The sequence below is a fragment of the Cervus elaphus genome, chromosome 16 (genome assembly GCF_910594005.1).
Source record: "Cervus elaphus chromosome 16, mCerEla1.1, whole genome shotgun sequence".
Lineage (NCBI taxonomy): Eukaryota > Metazoa > Chordata > Mammalia > Artiodactyla > Cervidae > Cervus > Cervus elaphus.
Genome location: NC_057830.1, coordinates 21845017 through 21872036, shown reverse-complemented (window position 1 = coordinate 21872036; position 27020 = coordinate 21845017). Strand labels below are relative to the sequence as shown.

The 27020-nt window shown below is 43.0% G+C and overlaps 1 long non-coding RNA gene across 1 annotated transcript; it reads right to left on the bottom strand.

The window, feature by feature from the left end:
* Positions 1–15709: 15709 nt before the first annotated feature.
* On the bottom strand, positions 15710–26587 carry LOC122709957. The gene is made up of 3 exons (XR_006345785.1): positions 25720–26587; positions 17946–18203; positions 15710–17791 (listed from the first exon to the last, which is right to left on the bottom strand). It is a non-coding gene; the product is annotated as an uncharacterized LOC122709957 (long non-coding RNA).
* Between the last annotated feature and the right edge of the window lie 433 nt (positions 26588–27020).

Below are 27020 nucleotides of genomic sequence, written 5' to 3'. Positions count from 1 at the left end.
GACGGTGCGAGAAGGGAAAGGAAGCGCGGATGGTGAAGGCGGGGTCGCCCGCAGATGAACTTCCTCCAGGCACGCGCTGTCCCCTCGGCTTCCCAGGGAAATGGGACGAAAACGTGCAGTTTTCACTACGAGCCCCACCTCCTCGGTTGGTCGTGTACGTGCGCTTGGCAGAGCCAGGGCCAAGGGAAATTCTGTCCGAGGGTTGATCCTGTTCCATGAAGAGTGCTGCCAAAGCCCTGATTCACTGTCCTCTCGGAAGAAGTGGGGATTTATAGGCGAAACGTAGGGGGGGTTGGGGGGCGGTGTGGAGATGGAGAGGAACAACACGCACCATAAATCTTGCATGTACAGGTCCCTGACATTTCTTAAAACTCAGAACTAAGATGAATGTAACGAAACTAAATGTCGTGAAGACTGTATTTTCATCTGTTTGGCTTGTCTTCGTTTATCACCATAGCGGGGAAGGTAGGGAACATTCCTTTTAGTGGTGATGCCACCTGCCCACCGACAAATTCCCGATTTTTGGTATAAGTACTGTGTGCCCTCCGAGTCCTGGGGGAGCGGTAGATGTCCCTTCCTGGGAGCACAGCCCACTCAGTTATCATGGTGAAAGGGGCACAGCCCTCCAGGGAAGAGAAATCCTAGGGAGAACAGCAAGCCAGCACCTCTCCGCACCTAGGGACCCTCCTCCTGTGACTGCTCTGAGTGTGTGTGTGTGTGTGTGTGTGTAAGCTGGGGACCCCGCCCTCAAGAACCCCCTCAAGAGGAACATAGGCACAGCTCAGCTCCCCTCCAGCTCTGCATCTGCTGGGTGTTCTCAACCAGCCTGTGAAGGGACTTTCCCAAGGCCCCTCCTGAGCCGTGATCCTGTGTCATTTGCTTCTGACCCATCGCACTGGCTGGTCCTTAAGGTGGGAGAGGACTGCGATGCTATGAGAGGAAGCCCAGGACCCCCTCCTTGCCTCTTCTGGAACCAAGTCTCCTACGGCTTTTCCTCCACTGAGCACAAGGACAGCCATAAACGGAGTCCTGGAAACAGGATAAGGTGACTAACCCCAGCCGGGACACGCAGCGTCCGTTCATACCTGACTTCCTTCCAGGGCATCAAAGGGTGGCTGGATTGCTGGCCTCTGCTAACCAGCTTTATGTGTCCTGGGTAATCTCAGCGGAACTGAGCAACATTCTTACTCCTGATGCTTGAGAGCAGCTCCATGAGGGCCTCCTCACACCTGCCTCCCTCCCCTGCCCCCTCTCCCAGACCCCTGCCATTACTCTAAAAATAGTTTACTGTTCACATACTCTACCTTATTATCCATGTCCCACCTGAATTTAAGGGCAACATTTTCTGCATTGTCCCCTGTCTGATAACTTCGGTTCTGTTAAAGGCTTTCCTCGATCAAACTTTAGACTGGCTCCTCTGAACCCTCTCTTCCACCAGGCCTGTCCTCATGATAAGTCTAGAGTAAGATAGTCAAATAGCTAGTTTAAAAATCCCACTAGGAAATTATAAAGAGAGGGGGAACTTTAGGGGGCTTTGAGAGACCACTGTAAGTTAATGATCATCAAGAAAGCAATCAGAAAATTGTTAAACAAAGCAGGCTTGCTTAACAACAAAACTGTACGTCAAGTCAGTGACATCTGCATCCTGCTGGTTGAGGTCAGTAAGTTAATGACCCCTAGGACATGTTCATCTGTGTATGAACTAAAAACAAAGATAGGGCTTCCCTTGTGGTCCAGTGGTTAAGAATCTGCCTGCCAATGCAGGGGACACTGTTCGATCCCAGGGTTGGGAAGATGCCACATGCCTCAAGGCAGCTATGCCTGTGTACCACAACTACTGAGCTCATGCTGTAACACCTGAGAGCCACAACTATTGAGCCCATGCATCACAACTATAGAAACTGAAGTGCCCTAGGGCCTGTGCTCCGCAACAAGATAGAGTAACCCCTGCTCTCCTCAACTAGAGAAAGCCCTCTTGCAACATTGAAGACCCAGAACAGCCAATAATTAAATAAATAAAAATTAAAAAAAAAAAAATATATATATATATAGGGGAAAGGTGACATCCCAAAGTAGAAGACCCTTCAGCAGAAGCCTGAGATGATTAACCATACTTTAGCATGTGTTACCACCCTTCTGCTGATTTGAATAGCACCTTGACAATCCCAGTCTGACTATATAGCGATCAAAAAACTGTACCACCCAGGGTGGAGGAGAAGCTGATGATGGAAGTTTGATGTCTATTCAAGAATGAGGAAGAGGGGACTTCTCTGGTGGTCCAGTGATTAAGAATCTGCCTTGCAGTGTCGGGGGCACAGGTTCCATCCTTGGTTGGGGAACTGAAATCCCACATGCCACAGGGCAACTAAGCCCATGCACCACAACTGGAGACAGCCCACATGCCTCAACAAAAGATCCTGCTTGATGCAGCAAAGATCCCAAATACTGCAGTTAAGACCTGTGGCAGCCAAGTCAATAGATGAATACTTTTTAAAAAGAATGAGCGGGCTTTCCTCGTGGCTCAGTGGTAAAGAATCCACCTGTCAGCACAGGAGACATGGGTTCAATCCCTGGTCCTGGAAGATCCCACCTGCCCTGGAGCAACTAAACCCTGCATCACAGCTACTAAGCCAGTGTTCTAGAGCCTGGGAGCCATCCTTGTGAGCCCATGTGCCACAAATACCGAAGCCCACACACCCTCGAGCCCATGTTCTGCAACAAGAGACGCCACTGTAATGAGAAGACCACGTACCGCAACTAGAGAGTAGCCCCTACTTGCCACAACTAGAGAAAAGCCCACACAGCAGCGAAGACCCAACATAGCCAGAAGTTAATTAACTGATTGATTTTTAAAAAGAATGAAGAAGAGGTGGTCTTCTCCCCCATCCCACTTTTCCTTTGATTGTAAAATTGTAGCCTACTAAGTTCTCAGAGCAGAGCCCTTTTACCTGCCCATCTTCACAAGCATCTTATACAAATCACTTCTTTTTTAAAAAAACTATTGTATTTTTAATTGAAGGACAATTGCTTTACAGAATTTTGTTGTTTTCTGTCAAACTTCAACATGAATCAGGCATAGGTATACATATATCCCCTCAAATAAATCACTTCTTATCTATCACTTTGCCTCTCCCTGAATTCTTTCCACGCTGAAACATAAAGAACATGAGAGCCTCTGAGCTCTGAGATGTGTTCTGTGGTTTCATTCAGGGCCCATCATCGGCCTGCCTCAGCCAGTCCTCGCCAAGAATCCTGCTAAGTCATCCCTCACTCCTGGACTGACCACTCTGGCCTGCCTTCAGCAAGAATCCTAAGTAGATTTAACAAGAGTATCTCACCCTTGATGTCTCCTCTCAGTAGTTTTCCATTTGATAACTCTTGGTGGTGGACAGGGAGGCCTGGCATGCTGTGGTTCATCAGACACGACTGAGCAACTGAACTGACTGACTGACTGACTCCCCTTTCTTAGCCATAAATCCCCACTTGTCCCTGCCTTAGGAATTGAGCTCAACTCTTTCTCCTTATTGCAGTAGTATGAATAAATCTTATTTGCCTTCAACTAGGGTCTGGCTCTGTTTCTTTTGAACAGCCATCAAAGACTGTGACACCTCAGTGTGCTTATAACCATGACAGAGACTGACAGGCAGAATGTTTCCAGAGCTAACTACTGGCTGGCTGGGTATGTGGGGCCTTCAAAGGCTCTCCAAGGAGAAGCGCTCCAGTAAAATCATGGTTCTGCCTTTCTGTGTTCAGCATGCACACTCTCTCCACTTCTGAATGAGGCCATTTCTCACTAGAAAAATTCCTTTTCTAGGCAGGAATGTTTGAGAACTTCCCATCAGTGCACTTCTGCTCTGTCCTGTCCTTTGTTGACACGCTGAATTGCCCTGCGTGACAAAAGAGGAACGTGTGAAGAACATGGTACCCTCAGCTGCTTGACATAAAGTTGACTTTTTCTTTTCATTGCCAAAAGGTACAAATGATGGTTGATTTCTGTGTACTACTACTTATGAATATATAAATAGAACTATGAGAACTTTTTTCTGCTCTGATCAGCAGAGCAAACAAATTAGATATCCCAGTGTGCAAATATTACATTCTGAATTTCCTGGCTTTAAATATTCATGCTTACTTATTTTCCTGTATTTCAATATTTGTTCCTAAGGGTTGGTGTCATGAGGTTTTCGTGACTCATTTTTCAAAACAGTGGTTGGCCCATTGCTGGGAAAGGATGTTGAAGCGACAAACGGAAGCCTGGGTTTACCAATGATGAGCTGTGCGGCCAGGGCAAATCATACTCAATGGATACCAGCTTCTCAGAGATGACAATGTTTAGCAGTTCAAACAGGCCTCATGATGGACAAGGAAGTGCTCCTTGGTCCCATTAGTTCTTCCCAGTGATGCTTTTAGATAATTCCACCAGATGGCTTAGAACAGAGAAGTGCAGGTGCAGAAGCTGGCAGTGTGTCTCACTTAGCTTGGGCTACCGTAACAAAGGACACGTGCTGGGCAGATCAAACAACAGAAAGTTACTTTCTTAAGGTTTTGGAGTTGGATGTCCAAGTTCAAGGTTCTGGGGAGAGCTCCCTTCCTGGCTTTTCAGCCATCTTTTCACTGTGTCCACACATGGCAGAGAGAGAGAGGTGAGTGAGGAGAGAGGAGGAAGAGATATCTTCCTTGTCTTATAAGGCCATAGTCTATTGGATTAAGGCTCCTTAATCCAGTGACTTCTTGTGATATTGTTATTAATAACAAAAAAAATCTTTATTTGTCCCCCAATCCTGGTGCAGAGCTCCTAAAACCCATGGGATTTCCTAAGTGATGAGAGGAATACAGGTATCTTTTTCATGTTAATGAGGTGATTTTTGAAATGCTCCAGAGGACCGGGCCTGGTTACCAGAGGAATTAACCAGGTGCTTAGAAGGTTTGAGCTTTCAATCCCAACCATCCTGTCCCTTGGGGAAGAAAAGGGGAATGGAGGTTGGATCAATCACCAACAGCTAAAAGTTTAATCATTCTCTCAGCAAGTTGGGGGTGTGACCAACTATATGGTATTACTCTCAGTTCCCACTGTTGTTGCCACCAGGGTGAAGAATCAGATACTGGATGTTTCAGCTAATTGAATCATCAGGACAGAGGGTCATTGTAGGCACTGTAACCAACAGTAGGATCAGCATCATACACATTGGATGTCAATCATTAATTTTGTTAGGTTGTCCAATCCTGACAGATGTCATTTGAAGTGTGAGTGGCTACCAAAAGGTATTGAAAACCCTTGAGAGAATACAACAAACTAGACAGGTTAATATGATGAGAATGAGGAGAAAAATAGCCAAGGATTGAAAAATTCCCCTGAGCAGAGATTCCCAGAAGCCAAGATTTGTTTTTAAGCCAAAATTTCACCAATAAAATAACTTAGGTTATAATCAAATACAGGTTTTACTTGTCTAAGTCAATCTATATTATCTTTATTTATTTACCTAGATAAAGCATGATGTATTAGCAAACACACATCATTGTTATTTAGGAAAGGATGAACATGGGGATGTTTTCTTTCAAGAGGTGATGTTAGGTGAGCATCCACCTAAATTTGGCCTCTATATTATGTGGGCAAATAGGTATGGAAACAGAAGAAAAACAAAGGTTAAGAGTTGGAGCAAATTATAAATTCAGTTTCCAAGCTTGGAGACCAGCTAGTTGAGGAAATTTCTAGATTTGAGTTTGAAGCCTCTTTAGATGATGGAATGAGGCTAGCAGTTTCAATCTGATGGATTTTCCTGGTTTGCAGTTTGACAGTCTTTAATCATGTCCTCACATGTACCATACAGCAGCAGGAATGAAAGTTGTCCACATATGATCTGTTGTAGTGAGTGCTCTGAGGCCTGTAAGTGGTGATGAAATAAAATTCATATTCTATGGCAAGATGAGAAAAAAATTAAACATAACATTTTTCTTTCCTTTTTTTGGCTCCTCCCTCCCTTTTAGTATGTACTGTACATCCACATTAACCAGACCTCGTTAGGAGATAACCTCTCTCCTTAACCCTGTAAGGGGCCATGATGACTCATTACACATAGCTGTGTGCATGAACTGTCAGTAGTACTTCATTTAACGTATAGCCCTCCATCTCAAGCTTTCCTAGTGACTCAGTGGTGAAAGCTAATGCAGAAGGAGATGCGGGGTTCGGTCCCTGGATTGGGAAGATCCACTGGAGAAGGAAATAGCAACCCACTCCAGTATTTTGGCCTGGAAATATTCTATGGACAGAGGAGTCTGGAGGGCTACAGTCCATGGGGTTGCAAAGAGTTGGACACAACTTAGCAGCTAAACAAGAACAACAACCTCTGTCTCAAAAGCTTAAATAACCGCGTTCTGACCTTTAACAGGCAGAACAGTTCTTGGAGCTTTCTGGGTGGCTGTTCCCATGTTATAACTCAGTTTGACTCAAAATTTTTCTTAGATCAACTGATCAGTTTTTCATGATATGTATGGTGTAGACAGCAGAATATTAGAAATATCCAACAGGGGACACCTGGAACCTACCTGGAACCAGCATAGGACCCATTGAACCCCACTACCTTTTTAGCATTGCTCAGGTGTTCTGATGAGTTCTCCTGATATTGCATCCCGTTGTTTGAGTGATGGTCCTGAAAATTATATTCCAGCTGTTTTACTTAAGACTTGAAGTTGTAATGGGCACCAGTGCATTTCCTAGGCAGGGACCTAAAGGCATCTGGGCAAGACATCCAGGGAAACATGGATGGCTGGGGTTTTGTTAAGTTTGTTTTAAACTAGTTGATATATGGTCTGAGTAAAACTTTTGCTGATGAAATGAGAAACAGAATTATTCAGCTCCAAAGAACAAGAGAGACTGACCTCTATCACCATCAAGTAAATACTGCTCATGGTGAGGTGAGGAGATTCGAGGGCTGAGACAGAGGCTGATAACCTAGTACTTGGAGCACCGATGGCAGTTTTAGACTGTCACAGGGAGACTCTGAGAAATATTAGAGTTGAATTGACCCAAGGGTAACCCCTTGGGGATCTAGACTCAGAAGGAGCACACATTTGATCTACCACACTGTCCCCAGAAAGTTGTTCAGATCATATCTCATATCTGAATTAGCCTACCAAATTAATAATGGGAAATTGTACTCTAAAGCCAAATAGCTCCCATGCAGACAGTCACCTATGGGAATACCAGCTGGGTTTATGTATGCTTACAAGTACTTGATTAGAACTAAAGGAAATCAGACCCTGAAATGGCAAGAATTGTGTTCTTCTGGCTCTCCAGAAATTTTTCACATAAAATTCTTGTTTAGTTCTTGTTTAGTTGCTAAGTTGTGTCTGACTCTGCAAGCCCATGAACTGTAGCCCTCCAGGCTCCTCTGTCCATGGAATATCTCCAGGCAAAAATACTGGAGTGGGTTGCAGTCTTCTGGATCTCTGTCTGCAGGATCTGCTGGAAATAACAGCGGTAAGTTTTTCTCTTTTCTAAAATTAGATTAGCAGAGGAAAATATTTGTAGGCAAGAGCTAGCTCCTTGGATCCTCTGAATTCAAAAGTCTTCAAATTGTTGAAAATTTTAGAGAGCTCTTATTTCAAACCACTGTATCTATTTTAATTGGTATACAGAAGCCCCCGGAGGTGTCAGAATTCCAAAATAGCCTCATGGAAAGATTTGCAGATGGTTAACTAAAGGTTAATGATGTAAAAGGGACCAAAACTTTAACTCCTACTCCTTTTAATACTCCTTTATTTGAGTACTTATTCTAATAATCCTCTCTCTCAATTGCCTTTCCACTCTAAAGACACTATTAAATGGCTACTTTTAGAAATGGGACTGAAATCCTGTAACCAACAAACCAGTTAGAGCACTTGTCATGTTGTCAGGGTCCTTTCATGAATCTCTTTGAAGATGAAGCATTTTCATCTGTAGTTGATTGTAAGTGCATTCAGAAAAGAATAGAGAATGAAAAATACCTGTCTGTAAGTGACAAAAGGCTTCAAAATAGCCATGGTTAAAACTGACCAAAATAATAATAATAATAATAATGCAATTGAGAGGCAAATGTTTATTTTGTGATGTTGGGCTTCCCTTGGTAGCTCAGCTGGTAAAGAATCTGCCTGCAATGCAGGAGACCTGGGTTTGATCCCTGGGTTGGTAAGATTCCCCTGGAGAAGGGAACAGCTACCCACTCCAGTATTCTGACCTGGAGAATTCCATGGACTGTATAGTCCATAACTGAGCGACTTTCACTTTCAATACTGTAAAATAATAACTAAAATTATGACTGATAACATTACAGCAGGACATATTGGATTTTTAGGAATTTCACATAATTTCTGAATTACTTATGTTAATATATAACCATGTAAATAAAATCTAAGAAAGTTAAATAGTTTTTATTTTGATTATGTTTCCCATGTAACTTAACATGTAAAATAAGCCTAATAATGTAATAAATTAAGCCTAATAAATTATAGGGCGGGAGAGCAACTCTCTTGAGATCTTCCAGGGACCCTCTGGAAAAAATCCCAAAGTGACTTTTTGGGACTTTCATAATTTGATTTTGGGAACTGTGTCAAAAATGTCAAAATGTTTAAGACACTTGATCAAATAAGATCACAGTTCACTGTAAAACAGCACTTCATTATTCATTCAACACGGAAAGTTATATACAGCCGACCCTTGAACAACATGAAGGCAGGAGCACAACCCTCTGTGCAGCCAAAAATCCACACGTAACTCCATAGCTGGCCCTCCACACCTGCGATTCTGTCTCCTTGGACCCAACTGTCAGGCGCGTTTGTGCGCCTCGGTTCTTGTCTTGTCACAACAAAGATTTGGAGTGACGGACATTAAAGCCCCCCTCGGCGTGTCACAGCTCTCGGGTCTTGGACAGACCGTGTTATAGCTCTCAGGTCTGAAACGGACCGTGTTATAGCTCTTAGACAAATCAGTGTTACAGCTCAGCGTTACCGCTCCATTTTATTTAGATGAGAGCAGGAAAATCCACCTCCGAGGCGTGAGGGCATGTCGATCCAAAGATGTGAAGAGAAGAGTGCCCCATCGCGCAGGAGAGAGAGAGAGAGAGAGAGAGAGAGAGAGAGAGTCCTCTGGCTCCTCTTTTTATATGTTTTTTTCTTCCCCCTGGGCCTGCCCTATGTAAATTGGGCTTCGTCAGGAGTGCTGTTCTACCTGAAGTCCTCACTCTGGTCCTCAAGACCTTTCTTTGACCTTCCTCTGTTCTATTTTCTCAGGCTTTTCTCTTCCTTGTCTTTTAGCCACCGCCATTTTGGACTCCTCTTCCCTATTCTAACGACCTAACACAACCAGCCTTGGATAGTGTAGTATCATAATACTTATCTATTTAAAAAATATGAGTATAAGTGGACCTGTGCAGTTCAAACCCATGTTGTTCAAAGGTCACCTGCAGTTGTAAAAAATCATAGCTCTTTTAATAGAGAAGACTCAGTTTTCTTAAGTAATCAGACTCAATAAAGACAACATGAAGCACAGGAAATTGTTTTCATAAACAACAGAATCTTTGTTTTCTAGGCAGACTACTTAAAAAGTGAAGAAAGACCTTTCACAATCAGCAAGAGCAGACCAACAGTCTAACAAAACTTTGTCCTTCTAGCAGATGAAAGAACATTGTTTTAGATTTACATAAGTACCCTATTTATTAAAGCTCATTTTTTAAAAAACCCTTGTATCTATTCAATTTTAGTCAGTTGTGACCTCACAACATAAAATTTATTTTCCATAAACCTCCTGCAGTTTTCTATATCCATTTAGGTTTTGTCTTATTTTTTTCTCTTCTTATTCTGGAAGTCATTTTATTTTAGACAACATCCCTCTCTTTTAACAAAAACACATCCTATATTACTTGCATACTCTTCATGTAAAAATATATCCCATTTTCTTCCCATATGTTATATACAAATTTGTTTTCCTTTGTTCTTACTGTTACCAGTAATTCTATTTTTACATATTGATTATAAATTTTAACTATTACAATCTTTACTTCCCAGTGAAAACTAGGAAGCAGGCAGTTATGAACTATTACCTATTAACATCATGTAGTAAATTAGCAAATGTATAAATACAGTGACTCCTCTGTATCCTCTAGGGATTGACTCCAGACTCCAGTGGATACTAAAATCAGCAGATGCTCAAGTCCTTTACATAAAATGATGTATATCATTGCTGTTGTGGTATAGTTGTTAAGTCATGTCCAACTCTGAGACCCCATGGACTATAGCCCGCCAGGCTGCTCCATCCACATGACTTTTCCAGGCAAGAATACTGGAGTGGGTTGCCACTTCCCTCTCCAAAATGATGTATATTTGCAAAATCTACACACATTCTCCTATACACTTTAAATCATCTCTAATCTACCTATGATACTTAATGCAGTGTAAATGCTATGTATATAGTTTCCAACATGTGGCATGCTTTCTGAAATTTTTTTCTGAATATTTTTGATCCACAGTTAGTTGACTCCATGCTTGCAGAACCCAAGGATGCACAGGGCCAACTGTACATAATTATAAAAATCTATACTTCGTAGAGACATGTTTTTCATAGCATCCTTTTTTAATGTGTTAAATGATATATTGATTACAGACCCAGATATCCACTGTCTCTCCATAAAAATTAAAAAGCTAAAAGTAGACAAACTTATGTTTAGTGATCAAAATCTAAGTATACTACCTTATTTCGATATGACCTAGATATTCAAAATATATCCATTATATAGTTAAACTCAGTGTAAATTTTATCTTATTTAAATTGTTCTTAACAATTATGCCTAGATTAGACATCAAAGAGCTAACCATTATCTTAAGTTATTTTTCTTGTTGACAATTTTGTAATGTAGAGGTAGCATGACCTAATTTGACTAGTAAACCCAGGTAGGAAAAACTGTATGTTTGTGTTACATTTAATGCTGACAATTCTGAAGACATTCCTGTTCTATTAAACCAACACACTTAAACTAGATTTTATTTACCAAAGATTATCCCAGATCCTGTGAACTTAAAAAATATTTGTGTTAGATTCTGTATTTCTGTATTTTACAAATACTTTTTATAAGCACATATTCTTCTTTTAGCCAATTAAATACAACACTTTAAAAAATAATGCATACATAATACAAATACTTAAATAGATACACATAAAAATATAGACAGACACAACAGAGACCTTATAGCTTTCATTTAAAAATTTTAGCCAAGTCTCAGGTACAGTAATACAAAACCCGAAAGGATAGCTGGATACTAACAGTGGTCCTGGCTGCTGGACTAAGTTAAGTTTACCTACTCAGGTGACCAGTTTTTTGCTAAAGTTTTTTTTTTTTTTTTTTTTTTTGCATGCTGTAAGGATTCGTTTAGAAAAGATATTTTTTAAATCATTTTGTCTTTGTTTCTGAAAGGTTGTTGCTAAATGAAAAGACACTGGGATTCTTGGCCTCTGGAGGAGAAGAATTCAATCCAGGACCAGAGACGAGGCTTGATCGCTCAGAGCTTTTGTGTAATAAAGTTTTATTAAAGTATAAAGGAGATAGAGAAAGCTTCTGACATAGGCATCAGAAGGGGGCAGAAAGAGTACCCCCCTGCCAATCTTCAGCTGGATGTTATACAGTCACTAGCAGTCTGTTAATGAAAGAAAGGAATGTCTTTAAACTCAGAATGGCACCAGGCCCCTCATCCATAAGATGTATTTCGGGATAATTTTGGCACCAGACGATTCATCCCAGGCCATAAAACGATTGACTTCAATCTTGTAGAAGGGCAGATTACCATACAAATAGTTTCGTTTACATAGATTAGGGGAACAATATCTGAGTATAACATACTGGTTTGTCAAGTAGGTTCTGAGCCATTTGACAGAACGGACTTGAAGACAGAGTCTAGGGTAAATGCATAGTACATTAACATAGCTTAAGACAAATATTTCCATAAGAAAAATGCATTGGTTAACTCAAGGTATGAGAGTAGTTAACTTCAAGTGAAACCAGGTATCATTATGGCAACACAGTATTTTAAGAGAAACCTCCTTTTAAATTTGTATAGAGAAGGAAAAAAATATCCCCAGTTTGTTTCCTCCTGCTGCTTAAGAGAGCTAAAAATGTCTGACACTTTCAGCCTATTTCCTCCATTTGGAGACCCCTGGCCTTCCTGCCTGTTACCCTCTCATTTCTGCATACCAATCAAAACCTGCTTTCCACTGTCTCTGAAAGATGTGAGGTCCTTTTTTCAAGGGTGCCCCTTCAGGTTGATTTGTCTAACTTGAAGTTTCCCCAAAGTGGCCATTAACAGTTCCAAATTATCCAAAAGTTCACGCATTTCCCAAAAAGGCACAAGTTCCTGGTCCATAATGGGTATACATATGGGAAACGGGATTGTTTTTTCTTTTAGCCATACCACACAGCCTGTAGGATCTTGGTTCTCCAACCAGGGATCAAATCCAAATGCCCTGCATTGAAAGCACAGAGTCTTAACCACTGGACTGCCAGGGAAGTCTCCAGAAACAGGTATTCTTGAGGACAGTGAAGAAAGAGTTTTAGACCAGGTAGAACCCATCTTTGCCTTTGAATTCCCTAAAACAATCTCTGGGGAGAGTAATCCTGTTGCGGTTAAGTCACTAAGTCATGTATGACTCTTTTGCGACCCCATGGACTGTAGCACGCCAGGCCCCTCTGTCCATGGAATTCTCCAGGCAAGAATACTGGAGTAGGTTGCCATGCCCTCCTCCAGGGAGGGGATCTTCCCGACCCGGGGATTGAATCTTGCTGCATTGGCAGGTGGATTCTTTACCACTGAGCCACCAGGGAAGCCCCAATAATCCTACTGCTGCCTAAAACACAGAGAACCACAGATTTCTGCCCTTCAGATAGAAGCAGGACTTACCAAGAAGCTTCAACAAACAAAATACAGGTATGTAACATAAAGTCAGAGAGTTCAAAATGCAAAGAGAGTAGAGCTGGGATCCAAGAGGAACCCTTGCCCTCTGAAGCCAGTACTGGAATCCTTGCTTGCCTCTTTCTGGCTTCCAGTAGTTTGCAGCAATCGTTGGTGTCCCTTGGCTTGTGATTCATCTCTCCAGCCCTCCACCTTCACAGGGCCTTTTTGTAACACCATTCAGATTGGATCATGGGCCCAGTCTCCTGCAGTAGAGCATCATTTTAACTTTAATTACATCCGCAATGCCCCTATTTTCAAATAAGGTCACATTCTGAAGTTCTGGGGATCAGGACATTAACATATATTCCTTGGGGGGCATGATTCAGCCCGTAATATGAGTCTAGAGGAAGGACAGTTATTTCAAGGAGGAGAATTGGGAGACTTTGTAGAGAGGGGAGCCCAAGAAAGAGGTGGTGGGAGTTGAACTCAAGCAGACTGGGGAGAGGAAATGGCAAGCATCTCAATTTGGCTTGGGTGGACATTTGTCAGGAGGGTGGATGGAGAGGAGGGTGGAAGGCTGATTGTGCCAGCTCAGGCAGGGCCCTGGATGCCTGGTATATGTGATAATGGTGGTATTTAATCCATGATATGTGCCAGGCACTGTGTTATGTGCATTCCCTATTTCGTGTTATCTTATTCAGTCTTCCAAAATGTCTCATAAGGTATTGCAGAAACAAAGCAATATATGTAGCTCCTCTCTTTAAAAAAAGAAACTGTAAAATCAGAAATGTGGACTTTTGTTTTATTAAAATGAGAAACAGTGAAGCCCAGAAATACTTTCCTTGTTCAGGCACTGAGGCTTCCCCTCACTAACCCCATCCTCCATTCTCTCTGCTGCGACCCTGTGCCCCCAGAAGTATGAAAACCCAAATGCTTCCTTTCTGAGCCTCCTGCAGGCCTGACCAGTGGGAAGTAAGGCTTTTCCTGGAATATTCCTTTCAGTGATACAAAAGGAATAAGCAGAACCCCCTGTCTAGTGCTTATCTATCTCCAGAAGGCTGGCAAGACGGCTTGTAAGAAAAATAAACCACTAATTAATATTGCTGTATGTTATATATGATGGGACTTCCCTGGTGGCTCAGACCAAAAAGAATCTGCCTGCAAGGCAAGAAACATGGGTTCAGTCTGTGGATTAGGGAGATCCCCTGGAAAAGGGAATGGCTACCCACTCCAGTATTCTTGCCTGGAGAATTCCACAGACAGAGGAGTCTGGCAGGCTACAGTCCATGGGGTCACAAAGAGTCAGACACAGCTGAGCAATTAACATGTTATATATGAAAGTCATTAAGAGATTAAATTCTAAGAGCTCTCACCACAATGAAAAATTTTTATTTCTTTAATTTTGTATCTATATGAGATGAAGCATGCTCACTAAACTTATTGTGATGATTGTTTCATGATGTATGCAAGTCCAATCATTACACTGTACACCTTAAATTTATACAGTGCTGTATCATATCTCAACAAAACTGAAAGAAGAAAAATCAAAAAGAGAAAAAGTAAACTGAAAGAAAAAACCTATCTCAGGAGTTTTCAAAGTATGTTCTGCAGAACACTGTGTGACCAAAGAACCTTTCAGATGGCTTACAGGGTCAAACTGTTTTCATAATAACACTGAAATGGTATTCACGTTCATTGTATTGACATTTGCCCAAATGGTACAAAAGAAACAGTGGGCTAAACTGCTGGCACAACCTGAATCAAGCCACCAGCACCAGACTGTACTGTAGATCATATTCCTCCCTCACAAGCATTCACACCCTTAAAAAAAAAAAAAAAAAAAAAGGCCAGTTTCACTCATGATGATGCTATAAGAGTTATTAATTTATTAACTCTCAATCTCAGAGTACAAGTCTTTTGTATTCTGTATGACAAAATGGGAAGTTCGCAAAAAGGACTTTTGTTGCATCCCCAAACACTATGGTTTTCTTGAGGAAAAACACTTGGGCAATTGTTTGAATAGCAAGCCAAACTAGCCACTTTCTCATGGAACATCATTGCTTCCTGAAAGAACAATTGGCAGACAAACGGAATATTTAGACTTGGGTATTTGGCAGATGTTTCCTCAGAAATGAATAAATGGAACCTGTCAATTCAAGAAAAACAACTGACATTTCTTGTTGCCTGTGATACCATTCAATCTTTCAAGCAAAAATTAACATTTTGAAAAGCTTATACCAAGAACCATGAGCTCAAGAGCTTTTCAATCATTAAAATACTTGAGAGTTAGATGGTGATATTAACAACTGTGATTTGTTTCATGTTCTATAATAATTAGATCAACATTTGGAAGTTCCATTTACCTTGGTGAACCAATATTTTCCAAATGGCCAATGCATTTTGGTACAAAACCATGCATAGATTGAAAAATATAGATAGAACCCTCAAGTGCCAACTACTGAACCACGTGGCGCAATTACTAAAGCCCGCACACCTAGAGTCCATGCTCCACAACAAGAGAAACCGCAGCAATGAGAAGCCTGCACAGAGCAATTAGAGAAAGCCCGTGGGCAGGAACAAAGACTCAATGCAGCCAAAAATAAATAAAATGAAAAATAAAACCTATTACAGAAGATTGGATGCAGAAGTGGATATTTGAATCTAGCTATCTTTTATTAAGCCAGCCATTAAAGAGATTTGCAAAAAGGCACACAGTGATACTCTTCTCCAAACAAAATAATTACTGGTAAAACATCATTTAAAAAAAAAATATGTGAATTAACATGTAATGGGTTTATTAGTGTTATTTTAGGTGACGCTAGTGCTAAAGAACCCACCTGCCAATGCAGGAGACTTGGGTTCAATCTCTGGATCAGGATTCTCCCCTGGAGGAGGGCATGGCAACCCACTCTAATATTTTTGTCTGGGGATTTCAAAAGACAGGAGAGCCTCGCGGGCTACCGTCCACAGGGTCGCAAAGAGTCGGACATGACTGAAGCAACTTAGCATGCAGCATGCACATAAAAATTTTATTATTTTTAAGTTCTAATACAGTAATACATTCACCACACATGAATAAAAGGTCTTTGGCTCCTCAGTCATTTATGAGACTACAAAGGATCCTGAGAACAGAGGTCTGAGAAGTCTGGGGTCTTCAAGGTCAGTGCTAGTGTCTGTTTCATGGCACAGAAGCATTCATTTTTGTAAGTGATGCTGGAAACCCCTTCTCTTGTGCTGATCAGAGGAGCTAAAGAATAGAGACTATTGATGATCCAGGGCTAATCATGATGAAGCAAGCCAATTCCACTAATCAAACTGAAGAAACAGGAACAAGAGTGAGTTTAACTGCACTCTCTTCTCCAAAGACACATTTTGCTGCTGTGATGCCTCTCCTTTCACTGCAAAGAGAGCCACCTGTCTCTGCTGCTCCCACCTGTACAGAAACCTTTAATGTCTGTGTGACTGTCTAGGAAAAGTGAACCGTATTTTACAGAGTTATGTGAAGTTACAAAATACACCTAGTGTAGACGACATTGATTGCTTTAAAACCACTTCTTAATCGCTTCACATTAAATTTACAATGAGATGGACTTTCTGGGCTTCCGACCCCATTCCCAGGCCCCATGAGCCTGCCCTCAGCATCCGCCGGCCGGCAGCCCCTCTAGCTCTCCTCTGCTCCTGGGCGGGCCTTCACGTCCAGTCCAGGCCATGCTGCCCATTGAGGGCACTTTCCTCACTTCCAGCGTGTTTGGTGATTGTTGGTCTGTTTATTGCAAGATAACTGTAATCTAAATAGGATTTGGAGATAGTTCAATGCACAGGGAAAAACAGAAAGAAAAGTTGCGACTCCCCAGGAGCACGGATGCCTCGGTGGCCAAGTAGAACTCAGGGGCCCTACACTGATTCACAGCACAGATGGGGATCCAGCCTTGGGGAACCCCAAAAGTCAGGGCCCTTTCCCTGGGGACTCAGGCTCAGATCAGTCAATGTGCCCGGCCAGGCTTCCCCACCCTCATTTTCTCTTTCCAGTTTCATGTTGTCTTTTTTTAACTTGTCTATTTCTATTGGTTGATTTAAGTCCCTTTTGGAGCAAAGAGGGAAGAAGATGACTGGGCTGTGAGACTGTTGGTGACTTAACAGATTACTGACCTGAGACATGACGATATGTTTTGACAGAATGATACAATTAACATCACTGTGTGAAGCTGCTGGAGCTTAACATTGATTATTATACAACTTATGACAGTCGTTACCATTCACGTTTTGCTCTGTTGGGTTTTTATTCCAATTCTGTGTATATTATACACATAAGTTAATTACCATAAAATTTTCAAAAATGATGCATTGCAAAACTCTGAGTGAAGAAGAACTTTTCAGTGAATTTTATCCAGATACTTCCTCTGATTGTCTGAGAGACATATATACCAGTGTCTCAGAAGATGATAGTTCTTCAGAACATAGTTCTGATTCAGATGGTGTGAATATTAGACCAACAAAAAGACAAAAAACTTCAGTGATTGATTCTTATATGGAAAGTGAAAATGAAACTCATGGTGCTGGAGGAGACTTTACAGGTGCATCAGGTGTAACTGTTGAATGCAATAACCCGCAAAGTGTTAGTGAAGTAACAGAATTAATTTTTGGCCAGCCAAAATAAAAATCGCTGGCCACAGGCATTACTTTCTGCAAAAATCCCCCAGTTAATAATGAGTTAATAAAGAGCTGTCCAGTTTGGGCAGAGGTGGAAGGATGTATTTCCAGGTCTCACTTTTAGCATTCTAAGAATCCCCATCTCTCCAGTCTCTCACGTCTGTCCTGAGGGCTCTTTCAGACACGTTGGGAGAGCAGTTGGCCTGATTTTGTCAGGAAGTTTGATAAGCTGGGTGGGAGTAAGAACAGGAAGCATGAACACAACTATAATATTTGATCTTACTTCATCCTCACATCCAGCTCTGCATCAGACCAAACTTGGTGGCCCCAAGGAGCTAGCATTTGGATAATGAGAAAACCATACAACTCCCAGGCCTGCTCACCTTTTTATCAACACCAAACACAAAGCACTCATATCCAGAAGCCAGTGGTATCCCCACCAAGGAAAACTGTCTTCAGTTCTTAACTAAAAGGTCAAAGACAAAGGCCAGTATTTTTTATGTAGAATTTTTCCATCCCAACTTCTGACATGTAGAGGCAACAGCATCTGGCATCTCTCCATAGACGCTTAGCTTCGGGTGTTCTTTCTGGCCCCTCCATGGATTTTTCTTATCTCATCCATGTGCTTCTTTAAGCTTTTACTGTAAAGAAAAAAAGGGATTTGGAAAATCACATAAAACAAAGATGCAGCTGAAGATAAACATCCCCACAGAGGCCATGACACAGCCTTGTTGCAGACCAGAAATGCCCTGCAGGCATCTCTCCCTTCCCAGGGAGGGGACAGAAGTATCTTAGGGTGCAGCTGGCTCAGGGGCCGCTTGCAAGGGCAGGAGACTTTCTTCCTATCTTTCCAGGCCCTCCAGGGGCCCAACGTGCTCATTCTTCTTCTCCCAGGTCACACGGAGAAGGGAGGATGCCACCCACTGTTAGAACAAACGTGATCTGGGGGCTCAGTGCACTCAATAGCCCCATTCTGACACATGCAGAGGGCAGTTCTGGGGGTCCACTGAGGAAAAGGAGTCTGACGGCTCTTGGAGGCAGCCTCAGACCAGCCGTAGAATACTGGACATGGGTAGGGCAAAGGATACAAAACTAAAAATACATAGTTCCCAACGTGCTGCCTTTAACTTGTGCAGGAATGAGAGTTACTAACTTAGTGCAGTAACCAGACTCTGACAATGGTTGCCTGTGGGCAGAGCAGCCTGGCTTGCTACAGTCCATGGGGTTGCTGATTAGGACACTACTGAAGCAACTAAGCATGCGTGCATGCATGTAGCAGTTGTAAACGACTCTCCTTAAAAAAAAAAAATGACATGTGTCTGCCTTTCAGTTTGCTGGCCTGGTAAGCAAACATGGTAAGCCTTGCAGTTGCTACCAGTTGACTTAGGCAGTGCCCCGGTTAGACAGTGAACTCTATAAATGTGACTGCCCCCTGCAGGGAATACTGGCCTCTCTGGGGATATTTCTCCAGCTGAGCCACTTTCACAAACTACTAGCCATGTCTGACTCTTTAGGACCCCATGGACTGCAGCACACCAGGCTTCCCTGCCCTTCACTATCTCCCAGAGTTTGCTCAAAGTCATGTCTGTTGAGTCAGTGATGCCATCCAACCATCTCATCCTCTGTCACCCCTTTCTCTTCGTGCCCTCAATCTTTCCCAGCATCAGGGTGTTTTCCAATAAGTCAGCTCTTCACATCAGGTGGCCAAAGTATTGGAGCTTCAGCTCCAGCATTAGTCCATTCAATGAATATTCAGGGTTAATATCCTTTAGGATTGACTGGTTTGAGCTCCTTGCAGTCCAAAGGATTCTCAAGAGTCTTCTCTAACATCACAATTAGAAAGCATCAATTCTTCGGTGCTCAGCCTTTATAGTCCAACTTTCACATCTACACATGACTACTGGAAAAACAATAGCTTTGGCTAGATGGACCTTTGTTGGCAAAGTGATGTCTCTGCTTTTTAATACATTGTCTAGGTTTGTCATAGTTTTCCTAGCAAGAAGCAGGCATCTTTTATTAATAATTTCATGGCTTCGGTTTCTGTCTGCAGTGATTTTGGAGCCCAAGAAAATAAAGTTTGTCACTGTTTACATTTTTCTTATTCTCTTTGCCATGAAGTGATGGAACCAGATGCCATGATCTAACTTTTTTTAATGTTGAGTTTCAGGCTAGCTTTTTTACTCTTCTCTTTCACCTTCATCAAGAGGATATTGAAGTTCCTCTTGCTTTCTGCCATTAGAGTGGTATCATCTGCATACCTGGACTTGTTGATATTTTCCCCAGCAATCTTGATTCCAGCTTGTGATTCATCCAGCCTGGCATTTCGCATGATGTACTGTGTAGAAGTTAAATAAACAAGGTGACAGTATATAACCTTGAGGTATACCTTTCCCAGTTTTGAAACAGTCTATTGTTCCATGTAAGGTTCTAACTGTTGTTTCTTGACCTGCATACAGGTTTCTCAAGAGACAGATATACTTCCTGATGTACAGAGAACTTCCAGATGTACAAACTGGATTTATAAAAGGCAGAGGAACCAGAGATAAAATTTGCCAACATTCATCGGAGCATAGAGAAAGCAAGGGAATTCTGGAAAAACATCTATTTCTGCTTCATTGACCATGCTAAAGCCTTTAACCGTGTGGATCACAACAAACTTTGGAAAATTCTTCAAGAGATGGGAATACCAGACCACATTACCTGCCTCCTGAGAAATCTGTATGCAAGACAATAAACAACAGTTAGAACTGGACATGGAGCAAAGGACTGGCTCAAGTTTTGGGAAAGGAGTATAACAAGGCTGTAAATTGTCACCCTGCTTATTTAACTTCTATGCAGAATACATCATGTGAAATGCCGGATTGGATAAATCACAAGCTGGAACCAATGTTGTGGGGAGAAATATCAACAACCTCAGATATGCAGATGATAGCATTCTAGTGGCAGAAAGCAAGAGGAACTAAAGATCCTCTTGATGAAGGTGAAAGAGGAGAGTGAAAAACCTGGCTTAAAATTCAACATTCAAAAAACTAAGATCATGGCATCTGGTCCCATCACTTCATGGCAAATAGAAGAGGAAAAAATGGAAACAGTGACAGACTTTATTTTCTTAGACTCCAAAATCACTGTGCACAGTGACTGAAGCCATGAAGTTAAAAGATGCTTGCTCCTTGGAAGAAAAGCTGTGACAAACCTAGACAGTATATTAAGAAGCAGAGACATACTTTGCTGACAAAGTTCCAGATAGCCAAAGGTATGATTTTTTCCAATTTTCATGTACAGATGTAAGAGCTGGACCATAAAGAAGGTTGAGTGCCAAAGAATTGATGCTTTTGAACTGCGGTGCTGGAGAAGACTCTTGAGAGTCCCTTGGACAGCAAGGAGATCAACCCAGTCAATCCTAAAGGAAATCAGCCCTGAATATTCTTTGAATGAACTGATGCTGAAGCTGAATCTCCAACACTTTGGCCACCTGATATGAAGAGCCCAACCACTGGAAAAGACCCTGATGCTGGGAAGGATTGAGGGCAGGAAGAGAAGGGGACAGAGGATGAGATGGTTGGATGGCATCACTGACTCAATGGACACGAGTTGGAGCAAATTCAGAAAGATGGTGAAGGACAGGGAAGCCTGGCATGCTGCAGTTCATGGGGTCACAAGAGTCAGACAAGACTGAGTGACCGAACAACTGGTGGCTCAGTGGTAAAGAATTCATCTCCCAATGCAGGAGACCTGGGTTCGATCCCTGGGTTGGGAAGATCTCCTGAAGAAGGATATGGCAACCCACTCTAGTATTCTTGCCTGGGAAATCCCATGGATAGTGGAGCCTGGTGGGCTACGGTCCATGGGGTTGCCAAAGAGTTCAACACAACTTAGTGACTAAACAACCGACTTCTTAAAGTGATCTTCAGTAGTTTTATATATTTGCCTTTCCTATTGTGATTTTCCCTTTTCTACGGATTCTTGCTCCTTTTCTATTTAGAAAACACCTTTCAATATTTCTTTTAGAATAGGTTTAGTACTGTTGTATTCTTCTGGCTTTTGCTTTTCTGAGAAATTCTTTCTCTCTATTCTAAATGACAATCTTCCCGGGTAGAGTATCCTTGGTTGTGGGTCTTTCTCTTTCAGGACTTTGAATATACCATGCCACTCCATTCTGGCCTGCAACATTTCTGCAGAGAAATCAGCTGATAGCCTTATGAAGGTTCTCTTGTGACTGACTCATTGTTTTTCTTTTGCTACCTTTGTTCAGTCATTAAGTCATGTCCAACTTTTTGCAACCCCATGAACTGTAGCACATCAGGTTTCCTTGTCCCTCACTATCTCTTGGAGTTTGCTCAAACTTGTGTTCACTGAGTTGGTGATGCCACCCAACCACCTCATCCTCTGTCCCTGCTTTTGCTGCCTTTAGAATCCTCTCTTTAAGTTTAATTATAGCACCTATTTATTTTAATTATATTTATGTCTTAGTGTGGGTCTGTTTTGGAGAAGGAAATGGCAACCCACTCCAGTATTCTTGCCTGAAGAATCCTTTGGACAGAGGAGCCTTGTGGGCTATAGTCTGCAGTGGGTCTGTTTGGGTTCATCTTATTTGGGACCTTCTGTACTTCCTGCACCTGAATATCTATTTCCTTCTTGAAGTTTGGGAATTTTTCAGCCATCATTTCTTCAAATACATTTTTGACCCCCTTCTCTCTCTTTTCTCCTTCTGGCACCTTTGTTTTTCATGCTTTATATTATCCCACAGATCTCGTATGTTGCTTTCATTTGTTTTCATTTGCCTTTCTGTGTGCTGTTCTGATTGGGTGATTTCCATTATTCTATTTTCCAGATCACTTACTTGCTCTTCTGTGTTACTTAGTTACTGCTTCTAGATTGGTTTTTATCTCAGCAATGGAGTTGTCTAATTTTGATTGGTTCCTTTTTATAGCTTCTAGTTTCTTGTTAGAGTGATCTGCATTTCTATTTAAAATCTTTATTTCCTTCAGCATTTTTATTACCTCTTTTTTGAGCTCACTGTCTTGTAGACTGGTAAGGTCTGTTTCATTATTTGCTCTTTCGTGGGATTTTTCTTGTCCTTTTAATTGAGAGTGATTCCTCTGATTTTTCATCTTACTTCACTTTCTCTGCCTGTAAAACTTTAGGAGAAAATGATCTATTATCGTCCTTGAAGGGGTGTTTTTCTGTGGGAGCACCTCTGTGAAGACTGAGTCCAATATTTAGGATACGGGTCTTTTCTCAGAGTGTGCTGGCTGTTCCCCACGTGATGTGCTATGCTCAGTTGCTCGGTTATGTTTGACTTTTTGTGACCTCAAGGACTATAGCCCACCAGGCTCCTGTCCATGGGGTTTCTCAGGCAAGTATACGGGAGTGGGTTGCCATTTCCTCCTCCAGGGGATCTTGCCAACTCAAGGATCGAACCTGTGCCTCCTGTGTCACCTGCACTGCACATAGATTATTTACCTCTGAGCCATCTGGGAAGCCCTATCCACTCCACAGTGGGTGTAATTAATGTTCTGCTATCCAGAGCCAGCACTAGTTATTGGGCAAGGGCCCCTCTTTGTTCCATAGCCATCACAGCCCTGCCAGGGGCAGGGTCTGCTCCCCAGTTCCTGAAGTAGAAGCTCTGATGGATGGATGGATTAAATAACACTCTGTTGCCTTTGACTGCATGCTCTGTCCCAAAGGAGGTGAGTGCTGAAGCAACTGAGGTTCCTGTGGTCACAGTGAACCCATTCACCACCTGTGCTATAGTCCATGGTCACATGGAAGCAGCCCACGGTCACATCCTTTTCTCCATTGTGTTTATCCTAGACTTCATCCTGGGCAGGTGCTGGGGGCCAGGGTGCTGTGGCTACAGGGACCAAGGTGGTTGTGCCACTGCATGGGACCTGGCTGACTCTATAGCAGGTCTCTCCCAGGACCTATTCATCCCAGATCCAGCTCCAAACTGTGGTAAGGGGTGGGCAGAACCAGAGCACTCCTGCCAGGAAAGGAACTGCTGCATATTCCTCCCCAGGGGCCATCCATGTAAGACGTGTGTTTCTGTGGCCCCACCCAAATGTGCACGCCAGCAACCCCTGCTTCTGCTGGACCTGTGCCCCACTGTTAATGCACTGACAATGGGCTCCAGTGGAGGACCACACTTGTCATTCCCACACTAATGATGGTTTCCAAGGTTCAAACCATATCACACCCCAGACCCCCAGGCTGTCTCTGTGCAGCTAGACTGAGTCTTCTCCCAGGGCCCATCCACCCCAGATTCAGTGCCTAGATGCTGCTGGTACTAGAAGTGCTATCTGGTATGCATTTCGGGCTGGGAAGTACAGCAAGGTAGAAGTTCATCTCTCTCTGCCCTGATTGTTGGTAAGCTGGCATGCCTCCTTGCGAGCAGGGTCCTGACCATTCCAACCCCTCAGTCTGTCCTTCCAGCAGGCAAGGGGGATCCCCAGGAAAGTACCTGTCTGTGTGTACTTTCTCTCCTATGTCCTCATCCTCTTACCCAAGGTCCTACTGTCCCTTAATAGACTTGGGTCCTCAAGTGGACCAGATGCCTGGGACAGCAGCACCTATCATGCTGTCAGGCTACGGGTAAAACTGATCATGGAGAAGACACAGGCGACCCTGATGTACTACACCTCATCACACCTCCCCTTCTCAGAGCTTTCAGTTATGGGAGATGATCCATTCTTGTCTGAGCTAATGTTTCTATCACTGTTGTGGAAAATACCCTAGGTGGTACATTGTCTGAAATTTCTATCTTGTGTAAGGTATCATGCCAGATACTTTTCCTACTGAATGTGATGGAATCTCAGGAGACAAGGCAGTTCAGAATCACGATTCGACAGGTGCGTCTAGTCAGGCCTGCAGTGCCTTTGCCCCTTCCTGGGGTCACTCTGGTGGAGGTCACACTCACTCCCTGTGATAGCCCCTTAAGGAGGCCCTAAAGGGAGTAATCAGCCCATTTTAAAGGTGGAGATCTGAAGCCTGACCACTACACCCTGTGTGACAGGGCATGGAGGCAGAGATGAGTCGCCTCTTAGGACATGAAGAGCTGAAATGATTGCTTGCTAAGAGATGGTTAGTTTCCAATGAGAGATCTAGAGTTCCGCATGTACAATAATGGAAACTGTTAGCTCAAGGTACCTGTGTCTACTATCTCCAGACTCTCCATGTACAGCATCCTTCAAGCCTCTAAAAGCACATGGTGAATGGCTGGCACTCTGGCTGTCCTTTCCCTATAACCCCTGCCACAGCTCACTTGTGCTCTCTCTCTCTCTCTCACACACACATACACACACACACACACACACACACACACACACACGGGACCTCGACCTACTGTCCTGGCACCCAAACTTGTTTTGCAAGAATAGAACGTATATTGTGTTGTTGCTTTGCTTACAGAGGATCCCCTAAAACACAGGGCTCTGTGTACTACCCCCTCGCCTTCTCCGCTGCAGAGATCTGGTCCACAGGCAATGACTCTGTCAGAGAGGACTATTGTTTTCAGAAGCCAGTGGGCAGCCCCCATAGACCTCAGTTATAACTACAAATGGAAATCCCTGTAACACCCTTGAATGAACTAACAAAATGCATGGAGGGCTCTCTGAAAGATCACAAATATGTGGCATGAGGAAGTTCATGCTCATGGTCAGTTGCTTAGCCCTGTCTGACTCTTTGTGACCCTATGAACCCTAGACTGGCAGCCTCCTCTGTCCATGGACTTTTCCAGGCAAGAACAGTGGAGTGGGTTGCCATTTCCTCCTCCAGGGGATCTTCCCAATCCAGGGATCAAACCTGAGTCTCTTGTATCTCCTGCATCGGCAGGCAGATTCTTTAACACTGAGACACCAGGTAAGCCCCCATGAGGAAGTTAGAAAGCCTTTATGGATAAGAGCCGATCTTACAAAGAAGTCTGTGAGAGAACTAGAACAGAGAAATACAAAGTGTGAGTGCGTGTTAGAGGATACAGGACACAAGCAGGTGTAGCTCTCACTGGCGCCCTCTGGCCTGAGGACACAAACAGTGACCATTCATTATATTGCCTGAGATGGTTGTTGAGACCAAACTTCATCCTGCTCATCTCTCCTTCTTTGCCACCCTCACTGCCCACCCTCCAGTTTCTCTAACATAACAAGCCATGTGCTTTCTCACCCCAGGGCCTTTGCACATGCTGTTTCTTCTGCCTCTCTTCAGTTCACTAGTCGTCCTCCTGCTTCAGGCTTCTGCTTAAACGCCCTGTCCCAGCAAGTCCACCTTCAACCCCTGGACCATGTCAGGCCAGGTTAACTAACACTGAGCACATTTCACTCTGTAACCAATTAACATAGCTGCATGAGTTGTATAACTGAATAAGTCATATATAGCTTATATAGTATGTATAACCACGTGGTGTTGCAGGATAGTTAGTGATACTAGTAGTTTGAGACCATCCTCCCCTGTGGGCTGTGAGCTTTATGAGGAGCAGGCTGACTATCCTGTTTAGATTTGGGCTCTGGGTGGCTGGCATGAAACTTACATAGCTTGAGCCTCTAAAGTCCTAGACTGTCAGACACTTGCCACATAGAATGAAAGTAATGAGAGTAAAGCAGCCCACTGTCCCTAAGGGAGCTGGGTCTCTGACACAGGGACACAGCCCAGAGGTTCAACCTGGGGGCACAGCTTCAGACCAGGGTCTCTCAACACACGCTCTTGCCTCTCTTATCTTTGCGGTTCCCAAGGAGGCCCATGCAGCTCTTCAGGGCAAGCCTATCAACCCATAGCTTCATTCCAATTTCACCTAAACTTCCTCATTTACAAATCCTGAAAAGACTCTCTTAATTGGCAAGCTGCTCAAAGATCTGTTTGGCAAGCTCACTGCAACAGGTCAATGAACAGGAGGAGGTCCCAGGTGATGAGACATATTGATCTTAGACAGAGTATGGTGCTTCCTGACAAGCTGGGTGTTGTCCACGTCCCCAGCACTTGGTCTGGTAGGCTCCATGTGATGACCTGGACTGTGGTCTCTGTCTTCTCCAGATTCCATCATTGACCTTTTAAAAATTGAGATAAAATTCACATACTGTAAAGTTCACCCTTTGAAAGTGAAAAAGTTTAAGTGTTAGTCACTCAGTCATGTCTGACTCTTTGTGACCTCAGGGACTATAGCCCGCCAGGCTCCTCTATCCATGGAATTCTCCAGGCACGAATACTGGAGTGGGTTGCCATTCCCTTCTTCAGGGGATCTTCCTGACCCAGGGATTGAACCCATATTTCCAGTGCCTCCTGCATTTCAGGCAGATTCTTTACCACTAAGCCACCTGGGAAGCCCTATAAAAGTAAACTTTGAATTCAGTGGGTTGTTTTTTTTTTTTTTTTTTTTTTAGTATATTTAAAAGGTTGTGCGACCATCTCCACCATCTAGTTCCATAACATTTTCATAATCCAAAAAAGAACCCCCAGAACAGTCACTGAAC